Below are 21,480 nucleotides of genomic sequence, written 5' to 3'. Positions count from 1 at the left end.
TGTATCAGATTGGGATGATTTTACATGGTAAGAATTTCTTAACAAATCCACAAGCATAGTGCACAAGCCAATAATATCCAACTCTCAAGTTCTACCTAGAAAGGACTGTACCACTTGTATGGGTAGCACAAAGTCTGGCATGTACCTCCTTTAGATCCACATCAACCTTGTTTGAGTCTAAAAACCTATAAAGAATATTTCTACAACCACAACAGTGTAGTGTGTTTTCTATAATGGTGTAGATGGAAGATCTACATATAAGGTTAAGGTTTCTATGTCATGTGAGATGAGGAGATATGATGCTTTCTTTTAGGTAAGCATGGATCTCATGTTACCATAGGGATTAGGGACCAACTAGAATGTACACCATTATTGATTCATCATTTTACACGTAGGATCATGTAATTTCTCAACTAAGAATTGATATTGTGAAGCTTCACACAAAATATCTAAGAGTGAGCTAATAGTAGCAATTGCATTGGCAACCTTGTTCTATAGTTGTGGGACTTGTGTGAACTAGATCTTGGTAAAGTGTTCTTTTAGCTTGTCCACCATCTCTTTAGATGTTAGCAACTTGTCATCTTTTGTTTGATACTCATCAAGGACTTGTTTTATGATCAATTATGAATCACCAAAAAATTTTATTTATGTCATGTTCCACTATATGGATTTTTTGAGTTCTGCAATAAGAACGTCATATTCAAATATATTGTCGATGCATGGGAATATTAACTTGAAGGATTTAGGAATGTAGTTACCTTGAGGAGTAACCAATAATATCCCTTCTTTGGATCCATTTTATGTATAGAATCCATCAAAATAAAGTTTCCATGGAGATTGTTCTTCTATCATACAAACATATTCATCAAGAAATTCCATGACCAATGGATAGTCATCCTCTAAGGGTGTATTGGCTAGCTGGTCTGCAATGTATTGTCCTTTCATTTATTTTTTGTCAATTTACTAGATGTCAAACTTGTTGAGAAGTATAACCTATTTTCTAGAGATCCCATCAGAGATAACTCAAAGAGCATGTATTTTTGTCGGTCAATTTTAGATATGAGCTTTATTGTGTGGACTAACATGTAATGGTGAAGTTTTTGAGTAAAAACTACCACTACCAAGAATGCTTTTTCCATTGGTGTATAATTGAGCTTATGTCTTACTAAGGGATGAATGATGTAATATATTACCCCCTCTTTCCCATTATTATCTAGTTGGGCTAAGAGTTCCCTTAGTATTTCTAGCATAACATATATGTACAATATTAAGGGTCTCCCTACAAATGCCAACACTAGAATAGGTGGATTTTCTAGGCACTCCTTAATCTTCTCAAACATTCATTTACGTATAGGATCCCATTTGAATTTCAGGTCTTTCTTCAATATATGTGTGAATGGATGAAAATTTTTAGTAAGTTATGAGATGGACCTTTAGACTAATTCTAACTTACCCTAGAGGTTGTAGAGTTTTCTTAATGTTCTAAGTGGATATGTCCATAATTGATTTGATTTTTTTTAGGGTCAATCTCTATACCTCTCTATGAGATGATCAATCCTAGGAGTTTCCTTGATCTGACACCAAAGACATTTTTTTGGATTCAACATGAGATGATATTTTTCAAGATAGTTGAAGGCCTCTTCTAGGTCACACAAATGATCCAAATTGTTAATTGATTTGACCAATTATCATCTACATTATCCTCAATACTTTTGTGTATGAGGAAATGCAAGATAAATTTCATGGCTCTCTAATAGGTGGCATTCACATTCTTTAGGCTGAAAGGCATCATGTTGTAGAAAAATATTTCCCATGGGGTTGTGAATGTTGTCTTATGCTAATTTTCTTTTGCATTATAGATCCGATTATATCCTAAACCATCTATAAGAGACAGCATCTCATGCCTAGTTGTGAGATCCATAATCATGTCTATATTTAGCAATGGAAAATCATCATTAGGTTAAACTTTGTTTAGATCTTGAAACTTAGTGCAAATCCTAATATTACTATATGGTTTATTGAATAATACCATATTGTAAATCCAACCTAAATAATCAATAGGCCCGATGACCCTTTCTTGGATCATTTTCTCCAGATATTCTTTTACTAGTAGGACTACCTTAGGATGCATCTTTTTCAGCTTTTTTTTACTAGCTTAGAATTTGGATCTACTTCTAAATGATGTACAATAAGTTTTGGGTCTAATCCTAGCATGCCTTGGTATGGCCATGTAAATTAGCCAATGTTCTCCTGAAGTACCTTAATAAGGGAACCCTCTTATGGTTCTCACAAGGATGTAGAGATATAAATTATCTTGGGGATCTCATGTGTATTGATGATGATTGGCTTACTTTCTCCAATCAATATAGACAATGCCTCTAGTATGTAATCTTTTAAGGGAAGGATGAAATATCAATCTTCAAGAACCTTTAGGATGTTTTCATATTTAGATATATCCTTTATTTTATTTTTATTTTTTATTATGTTTGATGGTGTTCTAGAGGATTTTTCACTAGGAGGCCTCTTTGTCTTCATTTTCAAAGTTTTACTTTCATTATCACTTTTGCAACTAAAGATTTTTTCCTCCCCAAAATAGCCTTTTGGGTATAATTTGTAGACATAGGCACATGGTGGCTTTGTTTTCTTGTGTTATTTCTACTCCCATGTATCTTAGGAGTCGGCTCTCACTAAGAAACTCATTAATATGAAGTACGATTGGTTGGTCACACTCAATAAGTTTAGGATGGACAACGAGAATATTAATGAGGTTAATAGAGAGTTCATAGAAAACTAAGTCTCCTAGGAATATTTCATTGGGGATATTGCCATAAGCTCTCTTTTCAACCTCATCATGGATGTCTTTGACCTCTATGAGTTTTTTCAAGATGTTTATGAAGGCATGACCATTCTCATTAGTATTTCCAATTATTGGGAGTCCAAACCTAAGACCTTTGTTTATGTTTGATTCTATACCTCTACAAGTTGTTAAATTCTTGTTTCTTCTTGTTCCAAGCTGCCTCCTTTTTAATCTCATTGTTCTAAAGAAATTTTATGTGAGTGGGGATACTTGTTTTTGAAATAGTCAAGAAACCCTTCATCTTTTAGAAGTGGATCTTTGTACCACCAAGTGTTTATATCTGGTGCCATCTCCTTTCCATTCAAGATTCCTTTGGAAAGAAATGTACAAGGTCCAATTTTCTTAAGCTGACATGTAATATCCTTATCTAGGCCTTCATGTGAGGGGATCCCTTGTGTATGTGGATGAAGGGATAAAGCACCAACTACAAATGCATCTATTAGATTATATTTATCAAAAATGTTGTGGTTGATCTTAACGACATATAATATGGAGGTGAGGATGGTGTGTGGGTCATTATAACTTCTAAAAGAGATTTCTATAGAGGTTATGATCTTGATCACAGTGTAGATATTATTATAGAATGCTTCTAATGCATGATAATATGTGAAAGATTTGGAATTGGCATGGATGGTTATCTCAATGCCCTCATGGAAACATTTGATGCATTGATGATATGTTGATTGAATGACCCTAGTTAGAAGAATCCAAGTTTGACCAATGAGGATTTTATATAGGAGGTTAAGATCAACCATGTAACAAAATGTCTCTTCAATAACTAGACCGACTTTTATAGGTAACAAGATAGTGCCCTTGGATGTTCTCTCTAAGTTATCATATGCCTTGATTGTGATATTTTTATTAAATATGTCATCCTCAGTGTACCCTATATATTTGATAAACTTTAGAGTGCATAAGGACAAATCTATTATCTATCATGACTCTTTTGACAAAAAATTTGGAAACCGTGATGACTATGTGGAGTGGAAGGATGTGGTCTTGTTTAACTTCAAGAACATTAGAGGCTTTGAATGATGTCCAATGAGGTTTCTTAATTCAGCTACATTGATATCTATGGTAACATAGGAGACATGGAAGGAATTATTTAGGATTTCTTGGTGCAGTGGTCTAGTATGCAAAAGGTCTAAGATGGAGATTTAGGCTAGTGTATTTGCAAGGTGGTCTAGGATATTGTACTATGTTCTCATTGGAGTAATTATAGGTGGATTGGTGAAAGATATCTAACCACATTAGGTTGTGATTGCACATTAACTTTTGATGCCCTAGACATGTATATCATTGATAAAGGAATAATTTTGGGATATATAATCGATTACATTATCTTGATGTATGTTGTGGTGTAATATTTTTTGTCACAAAAGTCTCCCTACTTTCTTTTCCCATTTTTTGATGTTGTTTCTCATAGAATTTTTGTTGTTAGTGTTGGATGTTTGGATGGGCGTCTTACCCAAATTATTTTTATGTTGAGAAAATGCATTTTGATAGATTTGTAACCCTATGTTTGGGGAGGCTTGTGCATTTCATCCTACAATCATCTCTTTGTAGTCTAGATGATCTCATGCATAATGCTTCAACTTCATGCATTTGACTGTGACATATTCCTTGATGTAGTGATAAGTGCAAAATTCATTTTTTTGTACTATGTGGGTTTAGGTACACATTTGCCCAGTTGTTTTTTTTGTTGGAACAATATGAGGTCTTTTTTCACCATTTTTTCAAAGATAACATCTAAAGGATCCCAAAGAGGAGTAATGACTTAGTTCGGGTCATTTTGGACATGTGGTTTCTATCCAATTGGAATAAATATAGTATTGGTCTAATTTATTGGCACATGTTGAGCATGTGTTTGTACACACTATTGATAGGCCTATTATTGATACATTTCTTGATGTTGATGTGGTTGTTGTTGATACATTGGTTTTTTCTAATGTGTTTTTCATTGATATGGTTGTTCTTGATAGTTTAGTTATTAGTAATAAAGATTTTGCACGTTCTATGTTCTGCCCACCTCATGGACATATTTTGTGTTAGTAGCACCATCAGTCACCACATTATTTTTTTCATTGTTGTATCATGATCTATAATTAGGGAAACTCTAAGTTTCTATAATGTCCTTGTTTGTTTGTAGGTAGTTCATGTACATGTAATACATAAGCTTATGGTGTGTGTTGCTAATAAACATTTCAACAAGGTTTCTTTCAAGCATGCTACAAGATACTAGGGTTGTGAGGGTTTTCCATATGTATAAGAAGTCAATAAGGCTTTCACCTCCTTTTTGCTTTAAGTGGATGAGGTCCACCATTGATAATCATGTCAACTAGGTCAATGTATAGTGTAAATAATACATCAAAAAGTTCCATAAATGTATTTATGGTTCTATAAGGTATTTGATAGAACCATTCTAGAGAAAGGCCCCCAAGATTTTAGAGGAATATATGCATGATTAATATGTCACCATATTCTAGTTCCTAACAATGCATGTAGAGATATTTCATGTGTGTCTTAAGGCCCCCCTTCCCTCTAATTTTGATATTTTACGTTTTTTTATTATGATAGACCAGTTGAAAGGATATCGGCATACATTCTAGAATTTGAAATTTTTAGTCTTATTTCTAAAGTTTAGTTCCTTGATGTTATTCCCCATTTCTTCCCAATCTAGAATTATATGCATAATAGGAAATGTGCCCAACCTAGGAGCCCCCAATGTATGATACATATAAGATAGAATGGATGAATATGGAGGATTTTTCTAGATAAATTGAGGTATTTTAGATGATGATTTTCAAACCACTTGAGGAGTTTATATTTTTTGTGGAGGTGGTTGGATATACTATTGTTGAGGTGGCAGATTCAACATATGCTATTGTATTAGGTGATTGGGTGATGTTTTTACAAATGGGTAGCTTTGTAGATGTGTGTATTATACATACTATTGTTCAAGTTATTGTTGGGGTGAATAAGGTTGTATAGTATGTTGGGGCACTAAGGGTTACCCAATGTATGATGGGTGTGTTCGTACTTGAGGAGGTATTTGTGTATTTGATGGTGCATGGTAGTTTCCAAAGGGGACCATCCATACTTGTTTCTAAAATGGTGGATGAATGGTTCGGATATTTCTAAGAGGTGGAATGGACAAGTAGTTAATGATAGGTGGAAATTCACTTTGAGTTGGTGGTGGTGGTAATGGTGGTTGATTTTGTGCCCAAATGGTTATTTGTTGTTGAGTTGGCATAGTGGGAGTTAAAATAGGGATGCATGTAGTGTACATTTTTTATTGACTAAGGCCCCATGGTGCAAGTTGAAGTGATGTGGGTATGGTTTGGGTCCTTGTGAATGGATTGGTAGTAGTACTAGATGGTGGAAAAGATTGAGTAGTAGGAGAAATTAATAGCATCTCTATGGTATATTCAAGTGTTGATTTTGGAATTTACTGAGATGAGATGATGGGATTTCTAGGAGGTAGGATGTTGAATACAAATGTGGTTTATTGCATAGTGACATTTTGGATATGTGTTCTAGTGATAGGAGTTCATGCAATGTTCAACAAGGTAGATATGTGTAGTGTGAGAATAGTAGTGGTTACAAGGATACTAGTGGATGGGGCTTGTGACATGGTAGTTTTTTGTGGTGTGGTATGGATCACTAATTGTATCATAAAAGGTGGGTTAGTTTGGGGTTTGGGGACACTTACCTAGGTAGATACAATAATGGGGTTTACAACCTATAGTATCATTAAATGGTATTTTCCTCTAGAATTAGGAAGGTGATAATTGTTATTTATGGGTTCCCATGATGTAGGCATTCTGAAAAGAATATGAGTGAGATCTATGATAGTGATGGTTGGTGGTGTTCTCCCAAAGTCAACTACCCTAAGATTATCTCTATGCACATTTTACATTATACTATCTTTAATCCTATCAATTATGGCATTGAAATATATTACACTCCTAGGTTGATCATGAATGCCTCTATAAAAGATATAGTAGGTTGTGATCTCATGATGTTTTTAGTTCTTGTTCCAATATTTTGATGGGTTGGGTCATGTATGACCATGAAGGTTTCAAACTCGAGTTCTTGACTAGTTGCAAGGCCACTAGGATTAAAATCCACATCTTTTTTCTTCTTTTTATTTATATTGAGACATTTGGTTGGTGGGATTAAATTATACTACACCTATGTGTGGGATACAAGAATTATATGAAGGTGGGTGTAGATCATATGATGAAATGTAATATTTTCTATTGGTGATAGGATGATGTAAAATCTATTATATAAGGATTTTCTTAAAATTGAATATGGTGACTAATGAAACACTAGCTAGGACATAGGGATGATTCAAAGGATGATGGTAGAGGATTCGTTCTACTAAAATGATGCCTATAGGATCGTAAGGATTACTCTGGTATCAAAGGGTGACGAGATTTGATCTACATGAAAGCTTCAAGAGGATGGTGGATATGTCAACCTAAGGTAGAGTAGTGACCTTTTGGAAGACATGGGATAATAAAATGTGGAGCCCAACCTATAAAACAAGGTGATGAGGGATACACATTATAAGATAAACTAAACTAGATAGATGTGCTAGTATGAGGGATTGTTGTAATGATGTGTGGATGTATTCTATATAATATATGATATGAGGGATAATGATACCAAGGCTAGAATATGGTGGAGGTTTTGATTTAGGATCTGATTAGATGAGGATTTGAATATATTCTAAATATGATGGATCTAACAAATGCCTAAGGACGATGAACTATATGGTAACCCCTAATATGAACTTTAAGGTGGGATAAGTGGCAAAAAGTGTGTGAGGATGAAAAGGGGAATCTAATCATTTTTTCTGTAGGTCTTGTAGTTGACAAATCTATGATTGAATCCACTCCTAAGGGTTATATTCTCAATTTTATAGTCCTACTCTATTTATAAGGCTACTTTAATGTCATCTTTCTCAACTTGGAGTTCCTTTGGAATTCTTGATTTAGATGTTGATATTTTGAATTTTTCTTCTAGTTTTATGTATGCTAATGATGGTTTGAGCTTAGCTTTTGTGAACTTAGATTTGGTTTGATCGAACATGAGGATTCAAATTGACTTCTTTTTGGTAACAAAACTATCAAATTTAGGTAGTGAATATGGTAAGTGCACTATGACTTAGATTGAATGTTAAGTTTCTTTTAGAAATATGAGAGTTGTTCTGAATGAACTTTCTAACAACTTTTTGGTAGATAGTAATGATTTCTGATAGAGTAAGTTATGTGATGAAATGATTCCTTGAAGGAAAAAGCAACTTCAGGGGAGACTAGCAAGTTTTCTCTTTTATCAAAATGGTTTGAAATAGAAATAATAATGTGAATGTTCAATAGATTTTTTCATGGCGTCAACACACAATAAAGACAATTTGTGCACATGATATCCCTATGGTCATTTTGGCTTCAATATATTATTCACAGGCCTACCAGATGGAGCCCTCATGATTTTTTTTGGTTTTAGTGTCATATTTCCTCTCAGTCTAAGAGGTCATTTGATTGACAAACTTACATGCCACTGAGCCTTCAAGGTATGGTAAATAAAATCCCCCTTTATCTAAGGTTAATGACTCTTGGAGATAAATCAAAAGTAGCCATATCCTTGTACCAATAAAAATACATATGTCAAGTAACTTTAGAGAATCATTACATACTCTTGCACTATAAATAAAATACCAAGGATAAATGGGGTAGCTACTAGATTAGTTCTTAATAAGATCCATGACATCCTCTCAATTAGTTTATACTCATGTGATAGTAAAGAGCCTAATTGGTCATGTCAAAATCATAGAGATATTTACCTAGCTCGCGCTACCATCAACATACCTATCTTGAGCTTGAGGGATAGATAATAGATTACCTCATCGCCTTTTAGATACATACCAAGGAATTACTAGTATAAGATCATTCTCCAATGGGGACATGCATTTCTCAAAGGACATGTCTCTCTAGAAGTGCTCCAAGAGTTATTTTGGTTAATCTTGCTAACAAATTTTTAGTACACATGTCACCTAATTAAATGGATATATTATGCCAAAAGATAAATGATCCCACAAAAGTTATTTTGAGAAACACTTCTAGAAACACACCAAGTAGTTGGTCATTCCAAATTGAGATCTTTAGATTTTCTCTCTATAACAACAAAAAATCATTATTCTCATACAAGGTTCATTCCATTGGACACAAAATGTGTGTTTTCTTTCAAAAAGGGAACACAAAATCTTGAAAGAGGGGGGAATAAGATAAATTTTAACCTTTATCATTCAGATTTGATTGCTCATTTTAAGCTCAAAAATGAAATGTTGGATTTGAAATATTCAATTTACCATTTAGCACTCAAGATTGGATGACTTTGTTTTAATCTTGAATCAAAATGTTCACAGTGTTGTTCATTCCTTTAACATTCAAGATTGTGTGATGTGATAACATGCATTTTTCATTTAAGCTTCCAAAATTAAATTTCAGTTTAATTTTAAGATACAAAATTAGGTAACTCAAGAACTACACCCTTTACTATCACAAATAAATTAGAAAACAAGCCTAAGAATTCATGTAGGTCAAAGGAGCATTCTCACGATCACGGGATCACATTCCCATATTCTTGAAAAGCACACTAAAAAGTGGCAAAAAAAATAACAAAATAGAAAATAGAGTCCCACATGCAAAAATATCACAAAGTATTCCCCCAAGAGCTTGTTCGCATAGACTAGATATCATGTTCCTACATTGTCAATTCATTTCTTATGAAAGAGGGAATGAAAATAGATGTTAGATGTTACAGGAATAGAAAAATTACATGTTTTTTAATATTTTGAGATTTTTTGTCTTGTTCTCACAAGTGCAGGATTGTGTTCCCATTAGGTAATGGGAACATTCTCGTGGTCATGAGATTATGGACTTGAAAAAGTATTTTAGCTCACTTTGTAATTCCAATTTGAATAATATTGTTTTCCAAGCTCTTTCTTGTGCATTTGACTTGCAAAATATGAAAATGACCTTGCAACAACACTGAAAATGCAAACATTGGCCAATTTGTTATTCCTTTATCAATGAAAGAAACTAACATAGGATAGAGGAATGACCCTATTGTGGGGTCCCATTTGGGGTGCCAAAATGTATGCTATAGAATTATTGTGCAAAAGATATAAAAATGAAGCTAAACATCCAACAAACCAAAAATGATAGATCAAAAGAAAGCCAAAATAGTATAATGTAAACCTTGTGAAACCACAAAGCCTCCTTGATACTTTCAACATGGTCCAGTGATCATGTATGTGTGCTCAAGCTTCAACAATGGATGAAAATGATGGATGGATGTATGAAAATTTTTAGTGTAATAATAGTTCTTTGATAGTATTTAGCTCTCAAAATAGTATATTGAGTTTACTCAAATGGTGGATGATTATGAAGGATGCAAGGGCTCAATTTATAGGCCAAGGCTAAGAGAAATTAATGATTAAGATGAAAAACATAAAGATTGTGAAGGAGGCTCAGGATGTAAGGAGAAATGAGCACATGGATTGTACTTTCTTAAAACCATAGCATCTCAACAAGTGTTGCAAAGAGAACAAGTGTGATGAGATAGGCTTTATAGAGGACTAGTAAAGTAAATGAGGTGTGAAATGGAATTTTGTCTTCTACAATGGGAGAGGGAGATGTGGCAAGAGATTGGGCTTGAGATAGGAAGACTTAAATCATCCCTAGATTTGTGTAAGTGACTAGCAAGAGGTAATTAAACATGGATAGAGGGGGTGATGTGGTTGAGTCAAGAGGTTGAGGTGGTTCAATTAAGGGGATAATGTGGCTAGTGGATGGATTTTTAATAAAAAAGGTGGGTGGAGGATTTTCTAATTAAATAAAGGAATTATTTAATTAAAAGGGGTATTTGATAGTGCATGAGTTGGGTTAAGGTTAATTGTTGGGTTGAGGGTTAGTTTGTGGTTGAGGGATTTAATTAATTAAATCAATTACATGGAAGGGGGAATTTAGGATTAAGTTAAATTGGGTTGTATATTATTTAATTTAATAGAGGAAGGGACCTCTAATTAATAAATCAGACTTCATTATTGGAGATAGTGCCTTTGAAGATTTTAGATTTCTAAATTGGGGGGAGTAAAGAATACAAAAGATCCCAATTTTATTGTAATAAATGTGGGGGATGTTTTGAAATGTTAAATAATTATTAGCATCCATGCTAGCACTATGTGAAGTGGTCTATAAGGACAACATAATAATGATTATCTAAAAAGATGACGAGGAAATTGGAAAGCAGAACTAGTGTGATTGTTCGAGTGTAGGGGAGGTGGAGTGTTTGCCTAGTTTCATAGTTATTAATTCCCTTGAATGAGAAAATGATTATTTTGGAAATTTGAAGCAAGTGAAGTAAGAAGGATTTTGTAATAGAGAAGAATAGAGGTGACATTATCTATAGACTTAGATCAATAGATGAAATCCTTTAAGGGTTTGGCAAGGAAAGAATGCATAAAGGGTTTGCTGAAAATAAAATCTAAGGACATGGTTGCTACAATGCTTAAGGTTTTATGTGACACTTTTCAGGAGAGGAAATAAAGAGACTCATGAATCTAGATATTATTTCTTTCTTTCTACCATGGAGCCTAGAAGTGAATGAAATTACCAAGGAGGTTGGGAGAATAACATGTTTTCTCTTTGAGGAAGATTTACTAGGTGGTTTGGATTTGTTATTGAAGTGGCCTATTCTAAGGATAGGGGAAAATTTAAGTGAATGTTTTGAGGATGAAGAAGAAGGGAGACATTTTTGGTATATCCCATTTTTACGATGAAGAGAAAAAGTAGAAAAACATTTTATGTTTGATAATGCAACCAAGGCATGGGAGAGATTAAATTTTGAGATAAATAGACTTGAGGAAGCTGAAAATGAAGAAGATGTTGGTATGTTCACTAGGAATTTCCCTTGCTATCATTGTAGCTATCATGGGAGGAGATTTCTGGTTCCATAAATGTGAAATGGTTTGTTTCCTCCTTTTTTATTCTTTTTAAAAACTTTTTGGATGATCCAAAGATCTTGGAAAAGGTAGTTAAGGCATGGTTTAACAATACAAGCTAGCTAACCAAAGAGATTTTGGTAATGGAGGAATGCTCATTGCAGGTTTTGGAGAGCACATAATGTTGTATCGGTAGACTAAAGAAGACCTCTTTTTTTCTATCAAGTGGAATTAGGTTTTTTTAAAGCACTATACGTTATTACATACAAGTATCAAGTAGAAAATAGTCTTATTAAAATATATGACTATGAGGAGTATATTGTAGATAATGTGATATGATCTTTATGTTTATCGTTTGGAGTAGAATTAGCCAAAGATATATAGAAAGAGTAAAGTTTACTATATTAAGGGAACAAGCAAGTAATGTTTTATATTATAATGAAGTCTGATGAAGATGTTTCTTTTTTATTTTAATAAAATACTTATTAATAATTAAAAAAACCTCAGAAGATGGCTAAATATGATTATGTATTTGTGTAATCAGATTTAGGTGTCTACATATAGGAGGTTTTAAAATGCAGGGATGGTAGTTTCTAATACTCAAAAACTTAATTAATATGTGCATATTTGGAATATGAGTGTGCATGGATAAATATATTTGCAACACACATATGTCTTGCATTGACTGAGTTGTGTGATCAATAATATAAGTGGAAACAAGTAAGTCAAAAGGAGGGACATGGAAGATTTCATAGAATTTTTTCTTCCAAATAAGATAAGGGTACTACATAATGATGAATTACACAAGGGTGAAAATTTTTTATATTACATGTAACTTCCTAATAAAAATGTACAATATTTCTAAAATTCCTTATTTGTTTGCATTCCTCTTATGACCATTTATAGAAACCATTTGTAAAGAAATTATATGCACTTTTACTACACCATATCCATCCTAAATATGCATAACATATTTATCATCATCATCCTCAAAAATAAATATTTACCCTCTTATGTGCCCTAACATGATCACATTTATTTTTATCTTATTATCAACTCAATCATAAGAGTACACCACTTATTATAATCATCAATATTATGCATAACACCATGACCAGACACTATGTTTTCAAATACTGAGATTTAACCTTAGGCATGAAGAATATGCAAAGATTTAGAAGCTCAATAAATATGACAAGAGAGAAAAAAATGATATAATCAATTAATTGAATGGATTAAATAATGATCAATAATAAAACTATAATCAACAAATATAATGTATGTGTACATTCTTCTAAAGACAACTAAATATGTGATAACCTATCAACCACACTAGGCGGTATCACATGTCCAAGAAATGTGGATCAACCTCCATTGAACAATGAATTATGTGCAATAATGTGAGGATGATAATGTGGTAAGAGCTCTATAGGTGGATCTCACACATAAAGCACAATGAGATAACATCTATCACCACCTAAAGTGGTATTCTCCTACACCATGTGTTGAAATAGGATGCAAAGCCCTAAGTGTCTAATATGCAAACTACTATATATGTATTATCCTAAGTAAAGATAATCAAGTGTAATTGGGATTAACTAATTACATGAACACAAATATAACTATTTTTCCAAAATATAGTAATTCAAAGTTTAAATTATATTAGTAGATGACTACCTAACTTAGTCTCCCATACAATACACCAATTAAATCAAATCATTTCATCATTTAGGTAAATGTGACTATATCAAAGGAAACCACAAGCTAGAGAATTAAGACAAAATAAAAATTATTGTAAAATAAATTAATTGGAGTTAGATACACATAGGAAGGTGATAAATACTCATTTTATACTATATCTAAAATCTTATACCAAAACAATACCCTATTTACACTGCAAAAATGTCTATGTTCTAGAGAAGTCATGAGTAACAATTCTAGTTGCACATTTATTGTTGAAAACAAAGATTGTTTGATGAATGAAATCTGGAACAATCTTTATATTGTCAATGATGTCAAACCTACTACTTGATAGTGAGGAAAAATCTTTTTGGTATGAATGCTATCATTTTTTTGATTAATGATGAGGATTTGATGAGATGTGATAAAAAGAGTACCTAGAGGAAAGGTTGGGTTATTTGGTTATAAAAGGAGCACCAAGAAGAAGTAAGAAATTGATGTTATGATGTATTATTTATCTACTTAAAGTTGAAATTGATGGATACACTAGCTAAGTCTTGAAGAATAATGAATACAAATTGTGTCTATGAAGCTTGACCGAGTGATCAGTTAGAGCCAAGTGATGTTAGTTCAAGCCAAGAAGAAAATTTGTTAGTGCCAAGAAAAGTGAAGATCTAGTGTATGTTGAGAAATTTTAGTATGTGTTGAGTAACATGTAAGAGACAATATGTTTCGAGTGAATTTTAGTGGATGTCAAGCAACACAATATGTGTCGACCATCAGAGGTTAGTTATTGTTGAGTGATAGCAATTAGAGTTTAATCGAGTATTCATTGAATCTGAGCTAAAAAGGTTGATTTCTTGGATTGTGTGAAGAATGTGGAAGATAATCTTGATGAGCTAAAGGCACATAATTTAGGATAAACTATTTTGAGGAAAATTCAAAGTGGATTGTGGAACAAGTTTCTAGAGGGAAGAAAATGGAAAAGAGGGAGGATTCAATGACTCTAGTCTAATCCTAAATGGACGATTGTTATTGAGTAGAAAAAGACCTAAATTCTCTATATAAGGGGATACAAGGCTTGAAGCAATAGTTGGCATGTGCGAGAATCCAAGAAAGACAAGGAGCCTAGGGTGTTGCTTCATATGGTGGCCAAATACAAGAGTTCATAATTGGCATACAAAGAAAGAAGGCTTAAGGGGATGAATTCTTGAAGGCTAAACAAGTTGTCAAAGATGAAGTGTATAAAGCCAAGTAGAATGGAGGATGGAAATAGTGATTTTTAATCTGCAAGTGAGTTGTGATTTATTATCAAATCAAGTCATATTGTTACTTTCTAATCATTGCATCAATTTAGGATAAATCCTTTGGAATAAGGTTGACCTAACAGTCATTTGTAAATCCTTCAACTGGGTGAAATTCTAATGGTATGTTCTAAAGTCCTCTAACAAGGCTCATTATAGGGTAATTTAAATCCTTTAACTAGGTCACATTTAGTAGTGTGTATTGTAACCTTTAACAAGGCTGGCCTTTCATAGGACATCACTTCAAAAGAGTGAGAATTAGTAGCATATTACTAGTGGTTTTTTCCAAATTGAGTTTCCATGTCAAATCTTTGTGTCAAAATATGTGAATGAATTTGTGATGTTTAATGTTTACATTTATGTAAAGTGATTTTGACCTAGGATAGTGACCTACTAAGTTATGGAATTTTTAGATGCATGAAAGATACATGATAAGGATATATATGTATGAGTTTTGTTAAGTGTTGAAAATTTTTATTAGGACACTTGGACCTTGGATAACTGATTCAAACACTCCCCCTCCCCCACAAGTTTTTGATTAAGAAAAATAGGTTTTACAGGGATCCTGAAACCCAAAAAAATTTACATAATATTTGAAATAGTAATATTAAATAAAGTCCAGACCCTATGCAACTACCTATAAAAATCCATAACAAAAGATAGGCCCATGGCCAAGAAACAAAAGTCAGAACCCCCAAAGTTAATCTAAAGTATTCCAATAATTAGTATCAAAGCATTGGTTGCTAGTGTAGTTTGAAGGTACTATAGGCTTAAGATCAAAATGCCCAAAAGAGAGGTACCCAAGCTTAACAAGGAGAACTTCCCTACATGAAATTTTTTTTATGAAGCCTACATCTAGGAGAACTTGGAGACTATACATAATCTACCATTTCCATTGAGCATGTTGACCTTGTTGGAACCCCTACTATTAAGGATCTGAAAAAGAAGAAAGAGCACAATAAGGCAATGTTGGAGATTGCATCTTCCCTAAGCTACACTAAGTTTGATGACATCAAGGGATTTTATTTTTCTAAGAAGATGTGGGATTCCATACAAAAGATCTATGGAGGAGATAAAAATGTGTTGAGAGCCAAATTCAAAATTTTTAAAGGTAAGTTTGATGATATAAGAAAGCAAGAAGGTGAGACTATAGTTTAATATTGTATTAGAGTAAAAGAAGTTGTAAATGCTATTAGAGGAGCAACTAGTACTATTGAAGATAATATAGTGATAAGAAAAGTATTAAGAACATTGCTACCCATCTATGCTATTAGATTCTCTTCCATTCAAGAGCTAAGATGTACACCTACTAATGATCTGACAGTTGAAGAATTGATGGGTAAACTCATTGCCTTTGAACTCTCTAATTTTGATAATTTTAGAACTGAAAATGTTGAATCTTCTTTCAAAGATAAATTTTCATTGAAAGATCCTAAGGAAAAGAAAAAATAAATAAATATTAAACATGTTTCTAGTAACACTGATACAGATGAGGATGATGTTGAAGAGCTTGAAGCATTGTTGGATAGGAATTTCATAGAGGCAAAGGAAAATAAAAAGGTAAACTACCTATCATATGTTTCAATTGTAATGAAGTTGGTCATATTGATGCAAGGTGTCCTAAGAAGAAGAACAATAGAAGTGGAGAAAAATTTAGATGCAAAAGAGATGAGAACAATAAATATTATCAAGACAAAGGAAAGAAATCCTACTACATTGCTTAAGAGGAATCCAATGAAGAATTTGATGATCATGATGATGAGATTCTCTATGTTGCAATGAAGGATATTTCTTATGATGATGATACATTTCCATTGGTTGTTTATGTGAACAAGAGTGATAGATGGACTATTGACAGTGGTTGTTCTAACCACATGACTAGAGATAAAAGTAAGTTTAATTCTCTTGTGCATTACAATGGTAATAGTGATAGGTTTGGAAATGATTCACCATGTCTGATCAAAGGAAAAGGATTAATAAAATTAACAAATATGATCATATGTAACAATTCTTATTATGTAGAAAGACTAAATTATAACCTGTTAATTATGTCACAATTAAATAGTGATAAGTGTAAGGTTGAATTTGGAAATAGAAAAGCTAAGATCTATGATGCTAATGGAGAACTAATTTGTAATGGTGATCAAACCAAATATAATCTATTATAGCTTGACATGAATGATGCTACTTGTCTTGTTGTACAATTTGATGATTTTTGGCTATAGCACAAAAGACTGTCATGTAAATTTTGATAATTTGGTCAGTATCAGTAAGATCAAGAGAGTCAAAGGTTTGCCAAAATTGAAAAAACTAGATAATGTAATTTGTAAACAATGTCAGTTAGCCAAGATGGAAAAATCTAGTTTTAAAAGTAAGACTCATTCTTCAAAAGAAATTCTTGAATTAGTTCATATTGATTTATGTGAACCAATCAATGTGAAAATCTACAAAGGTGACATGTACATTATCCTATTTGTTGATGATTATTCTAGGATGATGACAATTATGTTTTTGAAGAAAAAATCTAATGCATTTCAAAAGTATAAGTGCTACTTGGTGAGAGTTAAGAAGGAAGCTGGCAAGAGCTTGAAATGTTTGAGATCTAACAAAGGTGGAGAATTTACATCAAATGAGTTTGAGATGTACTATAATGATAGAGGAATCAAGAGATAGGCTTTTGCACCTAGGCTTCCTCCACAAAATGGGATTGCTAAAAGGAGGAATAGATTTGTAATGGATTGTACTAGAATAATCATGATGGAGAAGAATGTTGCTTTTAAATAGTGGAGAGAAGATTTTAGTACAACTTTCTATACCCTAAACTGAGTACAAGTAAAGAAAGGTACAAATTCCACACCTTTTAAACTATGGTATGGATACTCAGCCAATGTAAAATATTTTAAGGTATTTGGAAGAAAGTGCTACATTCTTAAGGAAAATAGGAATGAAAAATTTGATGCTAAAAGTGAAGAAGGTATATTACTAGGCTATTCCACAAGAAGTAAAGCTTATAAGTGTTTAAATACTAACACTAACAAAGTTGGGGGAAGTGCAAATGTGTAGTTTGATGAATATACAGAGGTACATGAAGCTAAACCTACAAAAGAGCCTAAAGGCTACAATACTTTTGTGTATTTCTATGATGATATGAGTGATGATGATGTTATGAACCAAGTTGCAAATCCACAATAGAAAGTTTCAATGACTCTCAAGTCACATACAATAAATGTCGAGTTGCATTTAAATGTCGAGTTACAATCAGAAGTCAAGGTACATTCTAATAATGAGATTAGTGCACATGAAAGAAATGTTGAATTACTTGATAGAGAAGCGCACAATGATTCTAAAGTTGAAAGATCTATTGTAGAAAATAGAGAAGAACCAAGATTATCAAAATATGTCAAAAGACATCACCCTACTACACAAATTATTGGAGATAAATAAGCCTGACCAATGACAAGGAACAAGTTGAGAAGTGATACATGTTTTCTAAGCATGGATGAGCCTAAGTTAGTGAAGGATGCATTAGAAGATGATGGCTTGAGTAAAGCTATGAGAGATGCGATTGATCAAAATGAGAAGAACAAAACTTGGTCACTTGTACCCAAACTAGAGAACAAGAATGTTATTGGAACCAAGTGGGTATATAGAAATAAACTTTATGAGAATGGTGAAGTCACAAGGAACAAAGAAAAATTAGTTTGCAAGGGGTATTCTCAAGAAGAAGGTATTGACTATGGAGAAATATTTTCCCCTATTACAAGATTGGAAGGAGTAAGAACTCTCCTTTCTTACTCTACATACAAATGTTTCAACATTTATAAGATGGATGTGAATTCTATATTTCTGAATGACATACCGGAAGAAGAGGTTCATATTAAACAACCTAAAGGATTTTTTGATGCAAACAAAAAGAACATGGTATGTAGACTACACAAAGCTTTATATGGTTTGAAGCAAGCTCCTAGAGTATGGTATTAGAGACTTCATAATTATCTTGTGAAGATTTTTTTTGAGAGAATTAATGACAATAGTAATCTATACTTGAAGACTCAGGAAGGTAAAGGTATTTTACTAGCTGAATTTTTGTTGATGATATCATATTTGAAGTAAAAAATGTATTGTGTAAGACTTTTGATGATGAGATGATGAAAGAATTTGAGATGTCCATGTTTGGAGAGATTAAATTATTTTTTGGCCTACAAATGTATCAAATGAAGTATGATATTTACATTAATTATTCCAAGTATGTGAAGGAAATAATGAAAACTTTTGGTTTGGAGGATTCAAAACCAGTTAGCACACCTATGGTCACATGACATAAACTATCAAAGATCGATGATTTTGCTGAAATGAATCAAATTTTGTACAGTTCTATGATTGGAAAATTACAATATGTAGTTCATAGTAGACCTAACATTGCATCAGTTGTTGGGATTATTGCAATATTTTCTATAATCCTAAGGAAAATCATTTGATGGTAGACAAAAGGATTATGAGATATCTAAAAGGAACAAAAGCCTTTGGTCTATGCTACAAGAAAAATGATAAGTTTTAACTAAGAGCCTATATAGATATTGATTAGGCTAGAAATCTTGATGACATAAAAAGTACAAGTGGTGGATCATTTTTCTTAGGAAAGAGAGACCAGTTTCATGGACTAGTAAGAAGCAAAATTGTATATCACAATCTATTGTTGAAGTAGAATATGTTGCTACTATAGTGGATTGTACAAATATTGTATGGATCAAATAGCTACTCAAAGGCATGAAGGAGGAAATTACTAAACCTATGATACTCTATTGTGATAACAAAAGTTCTATAAACATAACTAAGAACCCTATGATGCATACAAACACAAAGCACATTGCAATCAAGTATCATTACTTGAGAGTTGGTTCAAGAAAAAGAAGTGAAGATGAAATATGTGAATAAAAAACAATAGATAGCTGATATATTCACAAAATATTTACCTAAGGATGTTCATGAGTATCTAAGAGGTAAACTAGGGGTGATACCCCTATCCAAAGTTGTTTAAGAAACATGAGAAGTGCCCTGCATCAGCTGAGTTGAATGTCATATTTTGCAATTTGATGTAGTGGATATTACTTTAGGAGTTTCCTAAAGTAATCATAGAGATGGAATAGAAGAACAATCACAAGCAAGGTGATACAGGGAGAAAATAAATTGTTAGTATTTGCACATTGAGATGTCAAGTCTTTGGCATTGTTGTCAAAGAGGTAGAAATATAGAGGGTGAAAAATACCTTGAAAGAGGGAGAGTTACCTTAGAGGGAGAAATAACTCAAAGAGAAGAGATATAGAGAATACCTAATGAAGAGGGAGATTTGCATTAAAAGAAATAGAGGGAGATATAGCCAAAGAGATACATATTAGAGAGATAATCTATAGAGGGAGAAAGTTAATAATTCAAAAAGTCAAAGGGAGATAGCAAATTAGAGATCAGAGATATACTATAGAGGGAGATATGAAAGGAAGAAGTAGATTAAAAAAGATCATATTACCCTACACAAAGGAAGGACACATATAGATAGAGGGAGAGATTTAATTTTATTTTTGGTATTGGTTTGCCATCAATGCCATCAATGCCAAAGATTGTTTGATGAATGGAATTTGGAACAATCATTATACTCCCAATGATGTCAAACCTACTACTTGTTGGTGAGGCAATTTCTTTTTAGTCTAAATGATATAATTTGTTTGACTAATAAAGAGGATTTGATGAGATGTGATAATAAGAGTAACTAGAGGAAAGGTTGAGTTATTTTGTGTATAAAAGGAGCACTTAGACCGAGTAAGACATGGATTTTATGATGTATTGTTTATATACTTAAAGCTAAAGTCGATGGATCCACTAGCTAAGTCTTGAAGAACAAGGAATACAAATTGTGTCTAGTAAGATTGACCAAGTGATCAGTTGGAGCCAAGTGATGTTAGTTCAAGCTGATTAGAAAATCAATTAGTGCTGAGCAAAATGAAGATCTAGTGTGTGCCAAATGATTTTAGTGTGTGTCGAGTAACTGTAAGGGAAAGTATGTGCTAAGTATATTTTAGAGGATATTGAGCAACATAGTATATGTTGAGAATCAGAGGTTAGTTATTTTTGAGTGACAAAAATTAGAGTTTAATTGAGGATTCACTAAATCTAAGCTGACTAAGTTAATTTCTTTGATTGTGTGAAGCATGTGGAAGATAAATCTGATGAGTTATAAGCACAAAATTCAAGATAAACAATTTTGAGGAAAATTCAAAGAGGATTGTAGAAGAAGTTTCTAGAAGGAACAAAATAGAAAAGAGGGAGGATTCGATGAATCTATCCTAACCCTAAAATGGATGATTTTTATTGAGTGGAAAAAGACCTAAATCCTCTTTATAAGGGGATACAAAGCTTGAAGCAACAATTGGCATGTGAAAGAACCCAAGGAAGACAAGGAGTCTAGGGTGTTGCTTCATATGGTGGCCGAATAATAGAGTCCACAATTGGCATGCAAAGCAAGAAGGCTTGAAGGTTAAACAAGCTATCAAAGATGAAGTGTATGAAGCCAAGCAGAATGAAGGACTAAAACAAAGATTAGTAATCTACAAGTGAGTTGTGATTTGTTATCA

Source organism: Cupressus sempervirens, chromosome 7 (assembly GCF_028749045.1).
Source record: "Cupressus sempervirens isolate cs-2001-9-10 chromosome 7, ASM2874904v1, whole genome shotgun sequence".
Classification (NCBI taxonomy): Eukaryota; Viridiplantae; Streptophyta; class Pinopsida; order Cupressales; family Cupressaceae; genus Cupressus; species Cupressus sempervirens.
Note: the sequence above shows the minus strand (reverse complement) of the source record.